Source organism: Dama dama, chromosome 12, assembly GCF_033118175.1.
Source record: "Dama dama isolate Ldn47 chromosome 12, ASM3311817v1, whole genome shotgun sequence".
Taxonomy (NCBI): Eukaryota; Metazoa; Chordata; class Mammalia; order Artiodactyla; family Cervidae; genus Dama; species Dama dama.
The window spans coordinates 76,127,148-76,142,500 of record NC_083692.1 but is presented as its reverse complement, the minus strand read 5'-3'; the positions used below and the strand labels follow the sequence as shown (position 1 = coordinate 76,142,500).

The 15,353-nt window shown below is 38.9% G+C and overlaps 1 pseudogene; it reads right to left on the bottom strand.

The window, feature by feature from the left end:
- Positions 1-12,578: 12,578 nt before the first annotated feature.
- LOC133066916 (T cell receptor alpha variable 14/delta variable 4-like) lies at positions 12,579-13,214 on the bottom strand (annotated as a pseudogene).
- Between the last annotated feature and the right edge of the window lie 2,139 nt (positions 13,215-15,353).

Below are 15,353 nucleotides of genomic sequence, written 5' to 3'. Positions count from 1 at the left end.
TCAGTACCAAGAAGATAGCCTGTGCCCATCATGTCCCCCGTGGGGGAGGGGAGTGATAGTGGAGCTTGCACCCGACCTTCAGTCCTCTCAGGGCACCCTCTGTGGGCTGGTTTTCTATCTTACCTCCTGCCCAGTATGACAGGCAGAGAGCAATCCCTTGGGACAGTGAGTAACAAAGGAAAATGCAGGATGTCTCTTTTGCTGCCAGTCCTGCTCTGTGAACTTGGGAGAGGAGAACTGAGGTTCTTCCACCAAAGGGGAAAAGAGAGCAAATGGTGGGAGGAGAAAGAGCTGGCCTTACTCCTAGCATTTCAGAGTAGGAATGGTTTCTCTCTCCCCCTATTCAGGATGGAGCAGATCCTGGTCCCTTGGGACAGTAAGGAACAAGGAAAGGGAGAGTGTGGTTCTACAACTAGCACTGCCCTGCAAGAGTGGGAATCAGTGCAGAACTGGTTTTAACCCCACACAGAGTGAAGGGGGCCTTATGCCAGATAATGCAAAGCACCCTCCATGGAGCCAGTTTCTACTTGCTTCAGGTCATACTTGGCACTGAATGACTGACAGGGCTTGGTCACTGGAACAGCTAGCAGCAAAGGGAGAAAGAATGGTATGGTATTACAGCTAGTACTGATCTGCAAGGTGGAGAAAGGATGGAACTGAGGTGTTTCCTCCAAATGAAAGGACAGGAAACCAACAGGTCCTTGTCCAAATTTACTCAGGAGTACACTCCCAAAGGGACTGGTCTCTATCTTGCCTCATATTTAGCACTGCTGACTGAGGAAGGTCTCTTCTAGTTAAGACAAGACCATAAATACTGGGAGAGGTACCTCCTGCTTCAAAAGCTCACACAACAAAGCAAATGTATAAGATGCATAAATAATCAAGGAAACATGATACAATCAAAGGCAGGAAATAAATTTCCAGTAACCAACTGAAAGAAATGGATAGCTGTGAATTACCTTAAAAAGTGCTAAGTGTAGGAGCTTGTGAAAATTTTCTTATTGCTTCTATTTTCTCAGTGAAATAGAAAGCCAACGAACACTTGAGAATGTGGATATCTGAAGATTTATTCCAAACTTGAAATATAATGCCCAAAGATTTTGAAAGCAAAAGAATGGCAAAAGATATATCACATAAACACTTACCTTAAAAAGCTAACATATTATCCCCTTGTATAACAAACTAGGCCTTCAGAATAGGATTATTAGAGATGAAGACACATGCACATTGAATTAATCCTATTGATTCTGTTTCTCTGGGGAACCCTAATACAGAGAACTTTTAAAATTCTTGAAATTTCACAAGCAAAAAACCATAGTTTCAAATTTGTATGTACCTAAATAATATATATTGTGGGTTTTACATACTTTTGTGAACATTTGCTATATTTCACAATAAAATTATTTTTAGACATTGATGTCTCAAAGAAATGGTTGATTAGAAATGCTTAATTCAGAGAAGGATGAAAACAGAATCAGTCCAGGAAAATCAAGAACAGAAGAGCTGAGAGAAGACAAGAGAGGAGAGAGACGAAGGGAGCAGGAGAGGAAGAAGAGAGAGGAGAGAAGAACCTTAGACCACAGAGCTGCCCATACCTGTTCTGCTTAAACTAGTGGCAAGATGTTTGAAATACAGTCATCAATTTTCAACTACACCCTCAACAGAAGCAAGGATAGTTACTAAAGTAAATTTTTACAAACTTCATCAAAAATCAATGTGGCAACAGAAAAAAAAAATTCAAAAATGTCCTACAAAGCAATGACAGAGTTCAAAACACTGAGGCAGCTACAGATTTCAAATCATTTCAAGTAGATGTGACTCTAAATCCCAGTCCTCATTATTTAAATCCTCTTCTTCGAGAAGACAGATGACACAAGATTGTTCTTGTTCTCCAGTGTTGATTGTCCACCTCCCAGCCTTGTGTGGACTAATTGTGAACATGTTTTTAGCGACTTTGCCTGGGTCCCCAACTGACAGAGCTGGGAACACAGGTAGATAGTTTCCATTGCCTGAGATGACACTTCATACACATATTTTGATGCAATGGAGTGGATTTATCTCTCTTTACTTCTCCAATGGCATCTCTGCCAGTCACATTTTTTTCTCTATATTTCTAGCACTGGCTTGAAGTTGACTGGACATGTATTCCTTATGTATCCAGTAAGCAACTGGCAAAAAGCATTGTGAATATTGAAATATAAATATTGAACAGAAAAGAATGCCTAGGTTGAAATTTTTAATAAGGAAAAATGAAAGAGATAGGAAAAAAGACAAATATAACATTTAAAAATCAGAAGAAAAATGAGCCATTTAAGATCAAAGACAAAACTAATCTGAGAGAAATTAAAGAAAATATGAGATAAAATTTTACCAGTTAAGGTGCTACAGATTATAAAGCATGAAATATATAGCTCAGAATCCATAAAAGAAATTTTTCAAAAATTTACTACATACTATTTTTAAAATTCTGCATAGCAAACATGAACAAAGTCAAAAAGATTGTATTAAACTTTTTAAAAGACATATATATGACAGTTTTATGACAACTTTCTTAACAGAGAATGTTCTTTCAAATCTATATTTAAATGACTCTAACACAGGCACTGTTTTAGTTGCTAAGTCACATCCGACTCTCAGGCACCCCGTGGACTGCAGCCCACCAGGCTCCTCTGTCCAGGGGTTTCCCAGGCAGGAATGTTGGAGTGGCCGCGATGTCCGTCTCCAGGGCCTCTTCTGGACTCAGAGACTGAGCCCTCATCTCCTTCCCACCTAACCAGCTGGGAAGCCCCATAACCCAGTAGGGAAGGGTAAGATACGTGAATAGAACATTTACACGAAAACATATAAATGACTTTTAAATGAAATTAAGTTCTGCCTCATTCATAAACTTTAAATAATTAAAAAAAAATTTAAAGCCTAACTGATAAGCAAAAGTCCAAAACCTCAGTAATACACAAAGTTTAGGAAAATAGGTATTCTGCCTAATCGCGACTATTGGTGGTAAAACTTATCTAGGAGAAACTTTAGTTGAATCATAAAGACTATGGGTATGTTACTATCTTCAATAATATTTTATTTCCCTAAAATGAATACTTAATTATTATATTTTAAATTTTTAATTATTTTGGCTTTCTTACTTACATGTGCCATTGCTCAATTCATCAATGGCTAACTTCCAATTTTCTGCTGGGTTTGGAAAGTGATCACTGCTTATTATACAGGCACTGGTAGAGAACATAGGTAGTCTCTGCTTATATATTTTTAGTCTTCCTATTTTCAAACTTCACTCTCTGAATGATCTCGGAACACACAAACACACACAACGCTTCAATCCACCCTAATTATTCAAATGTAATTGATGTTTCTGGTCTCTGAATTTTTTCACAAGGGTACAGCAGCATCCCAATGCTTCTTGTTCGTTTTTTGAATGGCCCCCAAGTATCACTATTTACGTGACTTTACCCTGAAATTATTTTAATCCTGGACAAGGAACTATTGGTGTCATACTCTTTTGCCAAATTCACTAATGAGAGTTGGGTATGGGGAATCTTCACGTCTTGTTCTCATGCCCTAGTCATTTGTATGAGTTTTGTATCAGCCAGAGACAGAGTCAGACCACAGACTGTGCCACGGAGTGGATCAGTCAGGCGCTCCGCATCCAGGCCCCGCTGCTGCTCAGAGTGAGCGTCAGCTCCCCCTGCAGTTCCCTTCTCTGTGTCTCTCAGAGCACAGTAGTACACAACTGAGTCTGACTCTTGGACAGAGGCTTTCTTCAAGTGGAAGGATGTTGATTTTCTGGGGTATGTGGCTTCAAACTCTTTGCTGATTTCCTTCTCCTTGTCCTTCGTGGCTTTCAGGAGGAGCTGTGGACCTTCTCTTAAATAGTGAACATATCAAAAAAGAGTCGGGTACCCGGTGGCTGAGTAAGTGCAACTGATGGTCAGAGCAGCCTTTTCTGGAAGAGTCACTTGGCCGCCTAACTGGGTCACTGAGTCTTCACCTGTTTGTCCTGGGGAAAAATAAAAGAGTTCTGTGTGATCTCAGGCATAAAGCTCTGGGATAAAATTATGATTAAAGGTTTTGTTGACATAACAGAAGAAAGAATCCACATTTTTAGAAGCATTTTGCTTACCCAGCAGGAAGAGTATTATGGTCACTAAGTCTGAAGAAGAGTTCATCTCTAGAGTATCTCCTGAATAACGTTCTTGACTCTTAAGATGAAGAAATGTTGAAGTCACAGTGAAATTTAGTTCCATGCAGAAAATGTGTCTGTGTTAGGAATCTGCACCCTCTGGTGGACAGGGACAGAAAAATGATGCATGTATCCTGGTCTCCTTTGCAAATCAGAAAAATGTTATCCTTGACTGTATCCATAAGGCACATGTCAGTCTTCAGGTGAGGCTTGGAAATCTGATCAACAGCTGTTGACACTTCTCAGGTCTGTTTTGTTTTTAGGATACTACCTGATATGGAAGTTCTTTAACAGAGCATCCCAGGTATTTCTGTAGTTAAGAAGATAATCAATTTTCTTAAGCACTTTAACATAGTGCTTTATAGTCACATGCATCCATGTGGGCCAACCTATAATCCACTGACTGTCAGAAAAGGGTTTTGTGGCTAATTACAGAGAAAGTAATAAGAAGTCAAGTCAGTACTGAATGAATCTCTATTTCTCAGCATTGTACCCCAATTTATAGAACAGTGACTTACATTTATTACATGCTCACTAAGTATTTGCTATACCAAACAAAAATAATGAATAAAGGGTCTTTGATTAAGGAATCACCACTACTTGAAATATAGTATTTTATCATTCCTAAAATAATACCATTTGTAAGAAATGCTAACTTTTTAATAAATATTTTCAGGGGGAAAACTTCACACTATCCTATCAATAGTCAAATAACCTTGAATTTCAAAACCATTAAAATATGAAAACAAAAGAATTATCATAACCGAATTTATCAAATCCTTATAGAATGATCTGACATCAATATCTTATTCTACTATTTCCCTGATTTCAAGATAAGATGGCTAATCTATCTGAATCAGCCAAGATGAACCCCATACTCTTAATGAAAATCTAGCTTCAGGATTGATTCTCTCAACACCCATCTGCCACATTTTGTTGCCAAACTTTAATCAAATAGTTTTCCTCCATTGGGTTGGGAACCCTAAAAAATGTGGATTTCTGTCAAAAGCCTGGAGCATGAGTTAGGACTCTGTTCTTTCCCAGCTTTTCAAATTATTAAAAACATAGCTGATATTTATACAACAGCAAATAATAGAATCAATGTGTGACTGATCTTAAATGACAGATTCAGGAATTCCAACTATAACTTCATGAATTGTACTTTTCAGGATTGAGACCAAGAAGTGTAATTTTTTCCTTGACCCCACTGCACAGCTTGTAGAATCTTAGTTCCCTGCCCAGGGATGGAACCAGGGCCCTCGGCAGTGGAAGAACAGACTCCTAGCTGCTGGACAACCAGGGAATTCCCAGAAATTCATAACTTTTAAAACTCCCAGATGGTTTTGTTGCAGCTAGTTCAATACTGGTTTATAAGATTTCTTTTGTAATCAGTGTCCTAAAGCAAGATGGTCATCAATGATCAGGCAGAAATGCCATTTTTTAAACTGGTCTTTTGCTATGAAGTAAATGGCAACCCACTCCAGTGTTCTTGCCTGGAGAATCCCGGGGATGGGGGAGCCTGGTGGGCTGCTATCTATGGGGTCCCACAGAGTCAGACACGGCTGAAGAGACTTAGCAGCAGAAGTAGCAGCAAAAACAAGCACTTCTTTAGCTTACTTTTTATGAATATTCATTTTTGAAGAAATAAAATAAACAAAGCATCCTCAAGGATGAAGTTCTGGAGTGGAGCGCACCTTTTGTAAAACCCTGTAACCGTGCATCCCTAGATAAACGTGCATGGGTGCTCAGCCGCTTCAGTCATGTCCAATTCTTTGCAATTCTATGGACTGCAGCCTGCCAGGCTCCTCTGCCCATGGCATTCTCCAGGCAAGGGTTGTCATGCCCTCCTCCAAGGGACCTTCCTGACCCAGCAATCGAACCCACAACTCCTGAATCTCCTGCATCGCAGGAAGATTCTTTACCACTAAGCCACAGGGGAAGCCCCATGCTAGACTCAAAGATGGAAGTTTAGCTCAGCCTGATTCTTGGAGTTCACTCTCCACAGATTTGTATCAAGCAGCTTCATCAGTGCAAAGTAAACATACAGATAATTTCCCTGATCTAGATTTAAGTAATAAAATCAGGCTCAGATTCTCTTTTAGGTTCACATATTCCTTCCTTTCTCCTTTATTTTTCCAACTCCGTTGTCAAAAATGGCCTCAAAACTATGCTAGGAAGGAATTCTGAAAAAATTTGACACATTAAACAGAAAGTGAAAAATAAGTTTGGATGATGCTGGGTTGAAAATAAATGTATAACACATGGACACAGAAAGCTACTATCCACACCTTTAAAAAACTCTATAGGACAATGAGAACACAGAGGAGAAATATTTGGAGTTGGGGTCACATTAGAAGACTCATGCAACATTGAAGAAATACATTTGCTAAACTTGGATTTTTAATTGTTTTATAAATATACAACATGCACAAAACTGTACTGCACTTATTTTAAATAAACAAATTAATAAGATTTGACATGTGTACACATTTGTGAAGCTATTATTCCAAGCAAGATAATGAACAGTGCATCACCCAAAAGAGTTTCCTCACATCTCTTTATAATCTTCTCTCAATCCTCTCCCCGACTCCTACTCCAACTTTCATGCAGCACTTCCATCATGAACTAGCTTGCATATTTTATATGATATAAATGTGTACTCTTTGGTCTACTTTCTTTCTCTCAGCATAATTAAGATTCTTTCATGGTTGTAAGTATCAATGGTTCATTCCTTTGTATTGATGAAAAGTCTTCCGTTACATAGACATAAAACAATTTGTTAATCTAGTCACCTATTAGCAAACATTTCTGTTAGTTCTAGTTGGAGGCTGCTACAAACAAAGTTGCTTTGAGCTTTTTTGTGTCACATTTTTAGTAGACATGTGCTTTCATTTTTCTCTTGGGTGAATATCTGGAAGTGGAATCCCTGGAGCATATGGTAGGTGTTTATTTGACTTTAACTTTCTTATTTTTCTAGTGGTTTTTTATAGATTCCCTTGGATTTTATACTAAGATAACTATGCTGTCTGTGACTAAGGACAGGTTCATGTCTTCCTTTTCAAATTGTGTTTTTTTGCTTCTTTCTCTTGCCTTTTTACACTGGCTAGAATCCCTAGTAAAACACTAAATACAAACAGTGAGAGCAAAAATTCTTCCCCTAGTGCTGAAATTAGGGAGGAAGCATTCATTCTTTCACCATCAAGTATGATGTTTGATGTAGTTTTTGTAGAGGCTTTTTATTAAGTTGAGGAAATTCCTTAGGTCCTAATTTTCTGGAAGTTTTTGAACAGGAATGGATGCTGAATTATCTCAAATGCTTTTTCTGCATCTATTGAGGTTATTCTCGTTAATTAATCAACTGCTACTTGTCAGCCCCTGTAACTACACTATTGATAACTTGCCACAATAAAATATCAAAGAATATATCACTCTCCCATTTTATATAATAAAACAAGGCTCATGAGTGTCTAGAAAGTTTGTGGCCAAGCTAATAATTTTGAATAGAAATCTCACTGATAGCAAACCTGATTCCCTGTTTTTTATACTATAGATAATTTTCGGGGGCTTCCTTGGTGTCTCAGTGGTAAAGAACCCGCCTACAATGCAGAAGCTGCAGGTTGGATCCCTGAGTTGGGAAGATCCCCTGGAGGAGGAAATGGCAACCCACTCCAGTATTCTTGCCAGGATAATCCCCTGGACAGAGGAGCCTGGCAGGCTACAGTCCACGGGGTCACAGAGGGCTGGACATGACTGAAGCAGCAGAGCGCACACGCACACAGTACCGTCTGTTAACTGCTTTCTTCTTTATTTCTGCACATTGAACAATAAAAAGTGACTAAATAATCATAGATTTGACCCTTTCACCAAAAGAGGACAGCAACACATTGGAAAGAATATCCAAGCTGCAGTTCAGAAGCTGACCACCAGGTAATGACTTGGCCATTCCTTTCAGATCAATTGTTAGGCACCTGAGGAGCAATGCACTATAACGAAGATGAAAAATTTTTCTAAGTTTAGGTGAACCCCCAGAGTACCAAAATTTCATTCACAGCTCCTGATCACTCGCTTTCTCTAGTCCTTGAAACTGGCTTGTGATAAAGTGGTCTAGAGGAGAGCTGTTCGAATTAACTAGGATAAATATTTCTCAAAAATTTAAAAACAGAAGTGTCATGTGATTCAAGAATTCCACTTCTAATTATGTCAAAAAATTGAAATTTTGGTATGTGCCCAAAACACTGAGATATTTATATATCTATGTTTCTGTCAAAAGGTGGAAGCAACCCAAATATCAACAAATGAATGGATAGATGAAATGTGATCTATACTTATCCTAGAATATTATTCAACCTTAAAAAGGAAAGAAATTCTAAAACATGTGACAAGATAGATGAAACTTGAGTACATCATGATAAATGAAATAAGACACAAAATGACCTGTGGTGCATGATTCCACTTCTGCAGGATGTCTAAAGTAGTCAAACTCAGAGAGAGTAGAAGAGTAGTGGCCAGGGGCTGGAGGAACAGGGGAATGGGGAGCTACTCTTTAATGAGTACAAATTTTCAGTTTTTCAACATGAAAAGAGTTCTAGAGATGAATAATGTTTCTGTTTAATGATAGTGTAAATGTATTTAATATCACTATATTCAGTTCAGTTCAGTTCAGTCACTCAGTCGTATCCGACTCTTTGCGACCCCATGAATTGCAGCACGCCAAGCCTCCCTGTCCATCACCAACTCTCAGAGTTTACTCAAACTCATGTCCATCGAGTCAGTGACACCATCCAGCCATCTCATCCTCTGTCGTCCCCTTCTCCTCCTGCCCCCAATCCCTCCCAGCATCAGGGTCTTTTCCAATGAGTCAACTCTTCGCATGAGGTGACCAAAGTATTGGAGTTTCAGCTTTAGCATCAGTCCTTCCAATGAACACCCAGGACTGATCTCCTTTAGAATGGACTGGTTGGACCTCCTTGCAGTCCAAGGGACTCTCAAGAGTCTTCTCCAGCACCACAGTTCAAAAGCATCAATTCTTTGGTCCTCAGCTTTCTTCACAGTCCAACTCTCACATCCATACATGACCACTGAAATGATCACTGTGTTATACACTTAAAATTATTAATATGGTAAAAAAAAATTATCTGTTAGGATGGTATGATTTTTTGAGTTAAACAAATTTAAGACTTTTTAAAATTAACTTTTACTGGAGTACAGTTGATTTACTGTGTCATTTTCCGCTGTACAGCAAAGTGAATCAGTTGTGCACACACAGCACACCCAGTCTGCTTAGAATTATATTCCCATGTAGGTCCTTACAAAGTATTAAGCAGAGTTCCCTGTGCCCTTCAGTAGGTTTCTTATTAGTTATCTGTCTATATTATATATGTAGTAGTGTGTATATGACAATCCCAGCCTCCTAATTTATCCCTCCCCTACTTCCCCCTTGGTAACCATAAATTTGTTTCCTATATCTGTGGCTCTACTTCTGTTTCGGAATTAGGTTCATTTGTACCATTTTTTAAGATTCCACATATAAGTAATATATGATATTTGTCTTTGTTTGACTTCAGTCAGTGTGACAATCTCCAGGTCCATCCATGTTGCTGCAAATGGCATTACCTCATTGTTTTTATGGCTGAGTAATATTGCATAGTATACATGTACCACACCTTCTTTATCCATTCTTTCCATAGACATATAGGTTGCTTCCATGTCCTTGATATTGTAAATAGTGCTGCAGTGAACATTAGGGTTCATGTATTTTTTCAAATTATGGTTTTCTCCAGATTTATGCCCAGGAGTGGAATCGCTGGGTCATATGGTAGCACTCTTTTTAGTTTTTTAAGGAGCTTCCATACTGTTCTCCATAGTGGCTATACCAATTTACATTTCCACCAACAGCGTAGGAGTGTTCCCTTTTCTTCTTTTCTCCACACCTTCTCCAGCATTTATTGCTTGTAGATTCTTTGATGATGGCCATTCTGATCAGTGTGAGTGAAAGTGAAAGTCACTCAGTCATGTCCGACATTTTGTGATCCCATGGACTATACAGTCCATGGAATTTTCCAGGCCAGAGTACTGGAGTGGGTAGCCTTTCACTTCTCCAGGGGATCTTCCCAATCCAGGAATCAAACCCAGGTTTCCCACATTGCAAGCAGATTTTTTGCCAGTTGAGCCACCAGGGAAGCCCAAGATTTTTTACCAACTGAGCCACCAGGGAAGCCCAAAGATCAGTGTGAAGTGACATCTCATTGTAGTTTTGATTTGCATTTGTCTAGTAATTAGTGGTGTTGAGCATCTTTTCATGTGCCTCTTGGTCACCTGTACATGTTCTTTGGAGAAGTGTCTATTGGATCGTCCCCTCATTTTTATTTGAATTGTTTTGGTTTTTTTTTTTAATATGTATCTGCATGAGCTATTTGTATATTTTGGAGACTAATCCCTTGTCAGTTCGGTTGTGAATATTTTCTCTCTCTGTGAATTTTCTTTCTGTTTTGTTTATGATTTCCTTTGCTATGCAAAAGCTTTTAAGTTTAGTTAGGTTCCATTTGTTTCTTTTTATTTTTATTTTCATTACTCTAGGAGGTAGACCAAGGAAAGATTCTAGTGTGATTTATGTCAAAGAGTGTTCTGCCTATGTTATCCTCTAACAGTTTTATAGTATCCAGTCTTACATTTAGGTCTTTAAACCATTTTGAGTCTATTTTTGTGTATGATGTTAGAGAGTGTTCTGATTTCATTCTTTTACATTTAGCTGTCCAGTTTTTCCAGCCTCACTTATTGTAAAGACATTCCTTTTAAGATTTCTACTCTACACAATTGCTTTCCAAATACAAATATAAGAAGCAGCTACTATACAAGATCACTTAGCAACCGCCCATTACCATTCAACTTTTAAAACACTGACAAAAATGGGATTCAAGTTAGAAGGAAGAAGTTGCAGAGAAGGAATATTTGGGATTGTGTAACAATGATGAATGAGAGAGCCTAGCAGGGTGCAAAATCAGCCACATGATGGTAAAAATGCTTTTGGAAGAGCGTGCAGTGAAAGGCAAGACCAGAGACAGAACATAATTCATACAGTACTTTGCAAAATGTCCTTCTAAGAGCCACTAATTATTGATCTTTTTGTGGATAAGACTGAAAAGAGGCAGGAAAAACTTACATTATGGAAATTGAGCCATTCAGTGATAGTGGTGTTAATAAGAAGCAATGAGTATTAGCACAAAGTAGGCACCCAAGAATGTAAATAAAGGTACTATTAACTCAGCTAACAAAACTAAAATGAATGAATTTATTAAATGGTGAAAAACAACATGATATTCAAAAGAAGGAAAATCACACAGAGATTTCATGACAAAACAACGCCTGTAACATAACATATAGTCAATTAATATTTAATGATTTGCTAGGAAAATTAAATAAACAGTCTTGTTTAGGCTTCAGAGACAAAGCAGAACAGGCCTCTGACCTTGCTTCTAACCTTCCTGGACAGTGCCCTGACTGTGAGTAACTGCCGGCTGTGAGTGCAAGACTTCCAGCACCATGGATAAAATGGGGAAGGAATCTTGAGATTGTTGAGCTCCTAGAGGGATCCCCCAGCCTGAGCAACATTCCAAGTTTTACATGACTAAACGAACAGTATTAACATGAAACCAGAACTGCAACTGGGTCACAGATTGATGATGATATCAGTTTGCAACTGCCCTGCGATTGTAAATGAGAGCCCTGAACTGTAATCTTTGAAGTCTTATCCATGGAAAGGACTCTTTTCATAACTGGGACTCCAGAAGTGCTGTGACCTGGGACTTCCCAGTGCTGGAAACTCTCAAGTCTGGATGTTGGTCAAAACCCAATTTGTTGATGTATCATCTACTCTTTCTATTTTCTTTTAATGTTAGTGTGTTTAATGCTAATATATTGAAAGTAAACTAGATAATTCTCCAATAAACATCTATATTATTTATTTGTATATAACAAGTGGCTTATTTTGTTAACAAATCCTTTGAACCTGAGACAAAAGTGAAAACTTTTGGTGAAACATGAATAAATTGAAATGAAAATCCAACAATTCACACATATTTTTACTGATTTATTATTCAGACATTTCTGAATTTCCTTAGTCAATTCTTCTAGCTCATATGAATCACTGCATGGCAAGGATTTTATGTGGCTAATTTCTGTCCTCAGTACATAATTTTACATTTTTAATAAATAAATAATTTAAACCTAAATTTTTAGGGATAAGGATTTTTTTTAATGAATGATAGCTCTGAATATGGCCTCTGAACCTAGAGAACTGTTTTCTTAGAATGAGTATCTTCTCTCTAACCCTATGCCTGTGCAACCGTAATCACTTCCTGTCTGTGCTGGCAACTCCCTGCCCTGGTCCCTACGGCAGGTGGAGCAGGGCCCTGGGTTTTGGTGCAGGTCCCTCCTCCACACGTCTCACTGTGGGCTCTCTCAGGGCACAGAAATACACTGCAGAGTCCTCCAGCTGCGAAGCTGAGATGACAAGTGTGATAGATTTTCTTGCTTTCTGGAAATTCAATGAGTAGCGACCTTCTGTTGGCATTTTGCTGGTTATGAGAATCCTGACGAATAAGGAGAATCATCCCCCCACTGCTGGGCTGCTTGTACCAGAATAAACTATACTGTGGATCACTGGTGTCATACTTGCAGTCCAGGGTCACAGCTTCCTTCTCCTGCACTAATACTTGTGGTTGTTGTTCTTGAGTTACCTTCTGGGCAATAATGGATCCTAAAGAAAAAAGAAAAAAAGAATCAGAACTTTAGGAATAAGTGGTGTGGAATAAAGAAATCCTATTTTAGACCCTACTACCACCCCTTCTTCCCAGGGTTCCCATAAGACTGCTTGTTTCTGCAGTCCTTAGGTAACAGAGGAGGTACAGTTCCACCCGGACCATCCTTACCTAAACACAGTGAAGCCATGACCACCTTCAGAAGGCTGGAGAGAAGCATGTTTCAGCTCTCCGCTAGATGGAAAATATCTTCTTCTTCAATGTCAAGACTTTGCAAGGTGAGATGAGCCTGACAGGGTGAGGGAAGGATTGCTGGGTGTGTGTTGCTGCTGCCTCACAACAGGAAACAGGGGTTTCCTGGAGTAGCAAGTTGATACGGCTCATGTCAACAGCTCTATGGACCAGGTGAGTGTCTCACTCACCCCAAACTTCCTTTTGCATTAACCAGCTCTTCAGTTCAGTTTGGTTCAGTTCAGTCACTCAGTTGGGTCCAATTCTTTGTGACCCCATGAACCACAGCACGCCCGGCTTCCCTGTCCATCACCAACTTCCAGAGTCCACCCAAACCCATTTTCAGTTGATACCAATTACATCTGAAAATAAACACAAGTCAAATTTGATATTGAAAGGAAGAGTGATAATTTGACTAACTACTGTGTTCAGCTATTGCATCTATGATGGGACTTGTTTCAAGATACTGCATGTAATGGATTATGGAAACAACATAAGATGTAGTGATCAGTTTCACCCTAGATAATATACATGTTTCAATGCTGTTCTCTTGAAACATCCCACCCTCGCCTTCTCCCACAGAGTCAGGAAAAACAATAAAGAATAATAGTGGTGATAATTCTTCAGAGATCTGAAAGGTGTCCAAGAAGATCAAAACTACTTACAATAGAAATTCCAGAAGAATGATAAAAAAGCAAAAATCAGTGAAATCAATCTCCCCAAATTTATTAAATACCAGAGAATATATTAATAGGTTTAAATGCTCAGGATCTCCCCAAAATGAAACAATAGAGAGTAACATTTTTAAGACAGTAAGTTTTTTGAATTTCAAGGTGAAAGGAAAATCTCTCCACTTATCTATGTTTGAAATAAAGAGAAGGTTTACCTAAAAAAAAAAAAAGATGTAGTGATCTTTTATCCTCATACCTACATATGCTTTTTTCATTTAAGATAGAAATAAATTGCTTTATGAAAAGAAGACAAATCCGTTTGTGTTAATTACTGCAGCTTTCTCAACCTACATATCAATATAGTAATCACTATAATTCTTCACCACCACATCTGCTCAGTTACCTAACTTGGGACCTAATAGTAGGAGAAAAGATAATCCCCCTTTACAGAAAGCTAGAATGAATCTCACAGACATGGAGTCCTGTCACAGTGGTCCCTTTCTCTTCTCTATTTGTTCTGACAGCCCAGGTCTGTTCAGAGAGGTCAAATAGATGCTAGATAATTGGTCATCAGGTTATCAAACCTTTGAATTTATATTGTTCCCATTAATTCAATTGGAACCCTCTCAGTCAGGTCCAACTCTCTGTGACCCCAGACCTGCCAGGCTCCTCTGTCCATGGCATTCTCCAGGCAAGAATACTGGAGTGGGTAGCCATTCCCTTCTCCAGTGGATCATTTTCAACCCCAGGATTGAACCCAGGTCTCCTGCATTGTAGGCAGGTTCTTGATCATCTGAGCCACCAGGGAAGCCCAAAAGAGCCAGAAAAAGCCTCTATATTCTGTGCACCTAGTTCTAAGGGAATATACCACAAGAGACCTCCATAAGACAGTGGATCATGAAACTACTACTGATTATAATATTTGTGTAAGAATGTAAAAGGAAAGCCATGCCTAAGGTTAAACAACATGGTGTCAACTACAAATTGGCACTTGCCAAGAGTATTTGTCAGCAACTGAACAACAGCAAGGGCATTTGTCTTCCACTTCGACAGAGACTGAACCCTGTACTGCTGTAGCTGCTGACCTTCAAAACCCTCTGAGGGTAATGCAGGGTGGACAGTGAGGCACTCTGTGCTCCCAGGAAACTGGTGAAACAGGTCTTTACATAGTTAGATATTTTCAGGGACTGATTTCATAATCCCAATCCTTGCATTTCTTCATATCTAGAAAACCACTAAATCCCTTCATGGTGACATCAGCTCCTTGGGACTAGCAGAAAATCTTTCGTAAAGTAAGCACTTGATTGTGTTGAATTCCCCCTTTGCCAAAATCTTATATGTTGACATTCCCCACTACTTCTTTGGAGCAGTCTCTCAGAGCTATCTGAGCTTCAGTCTCCCCGGCTGCAGTCCTCATTTTGCCCCAAGTAAAACTTAGCTAACAGCTCTCACATTGTGCATCTTTTCAGTCAACAATGACAAACAGCAGAGAGCTGTTACCTA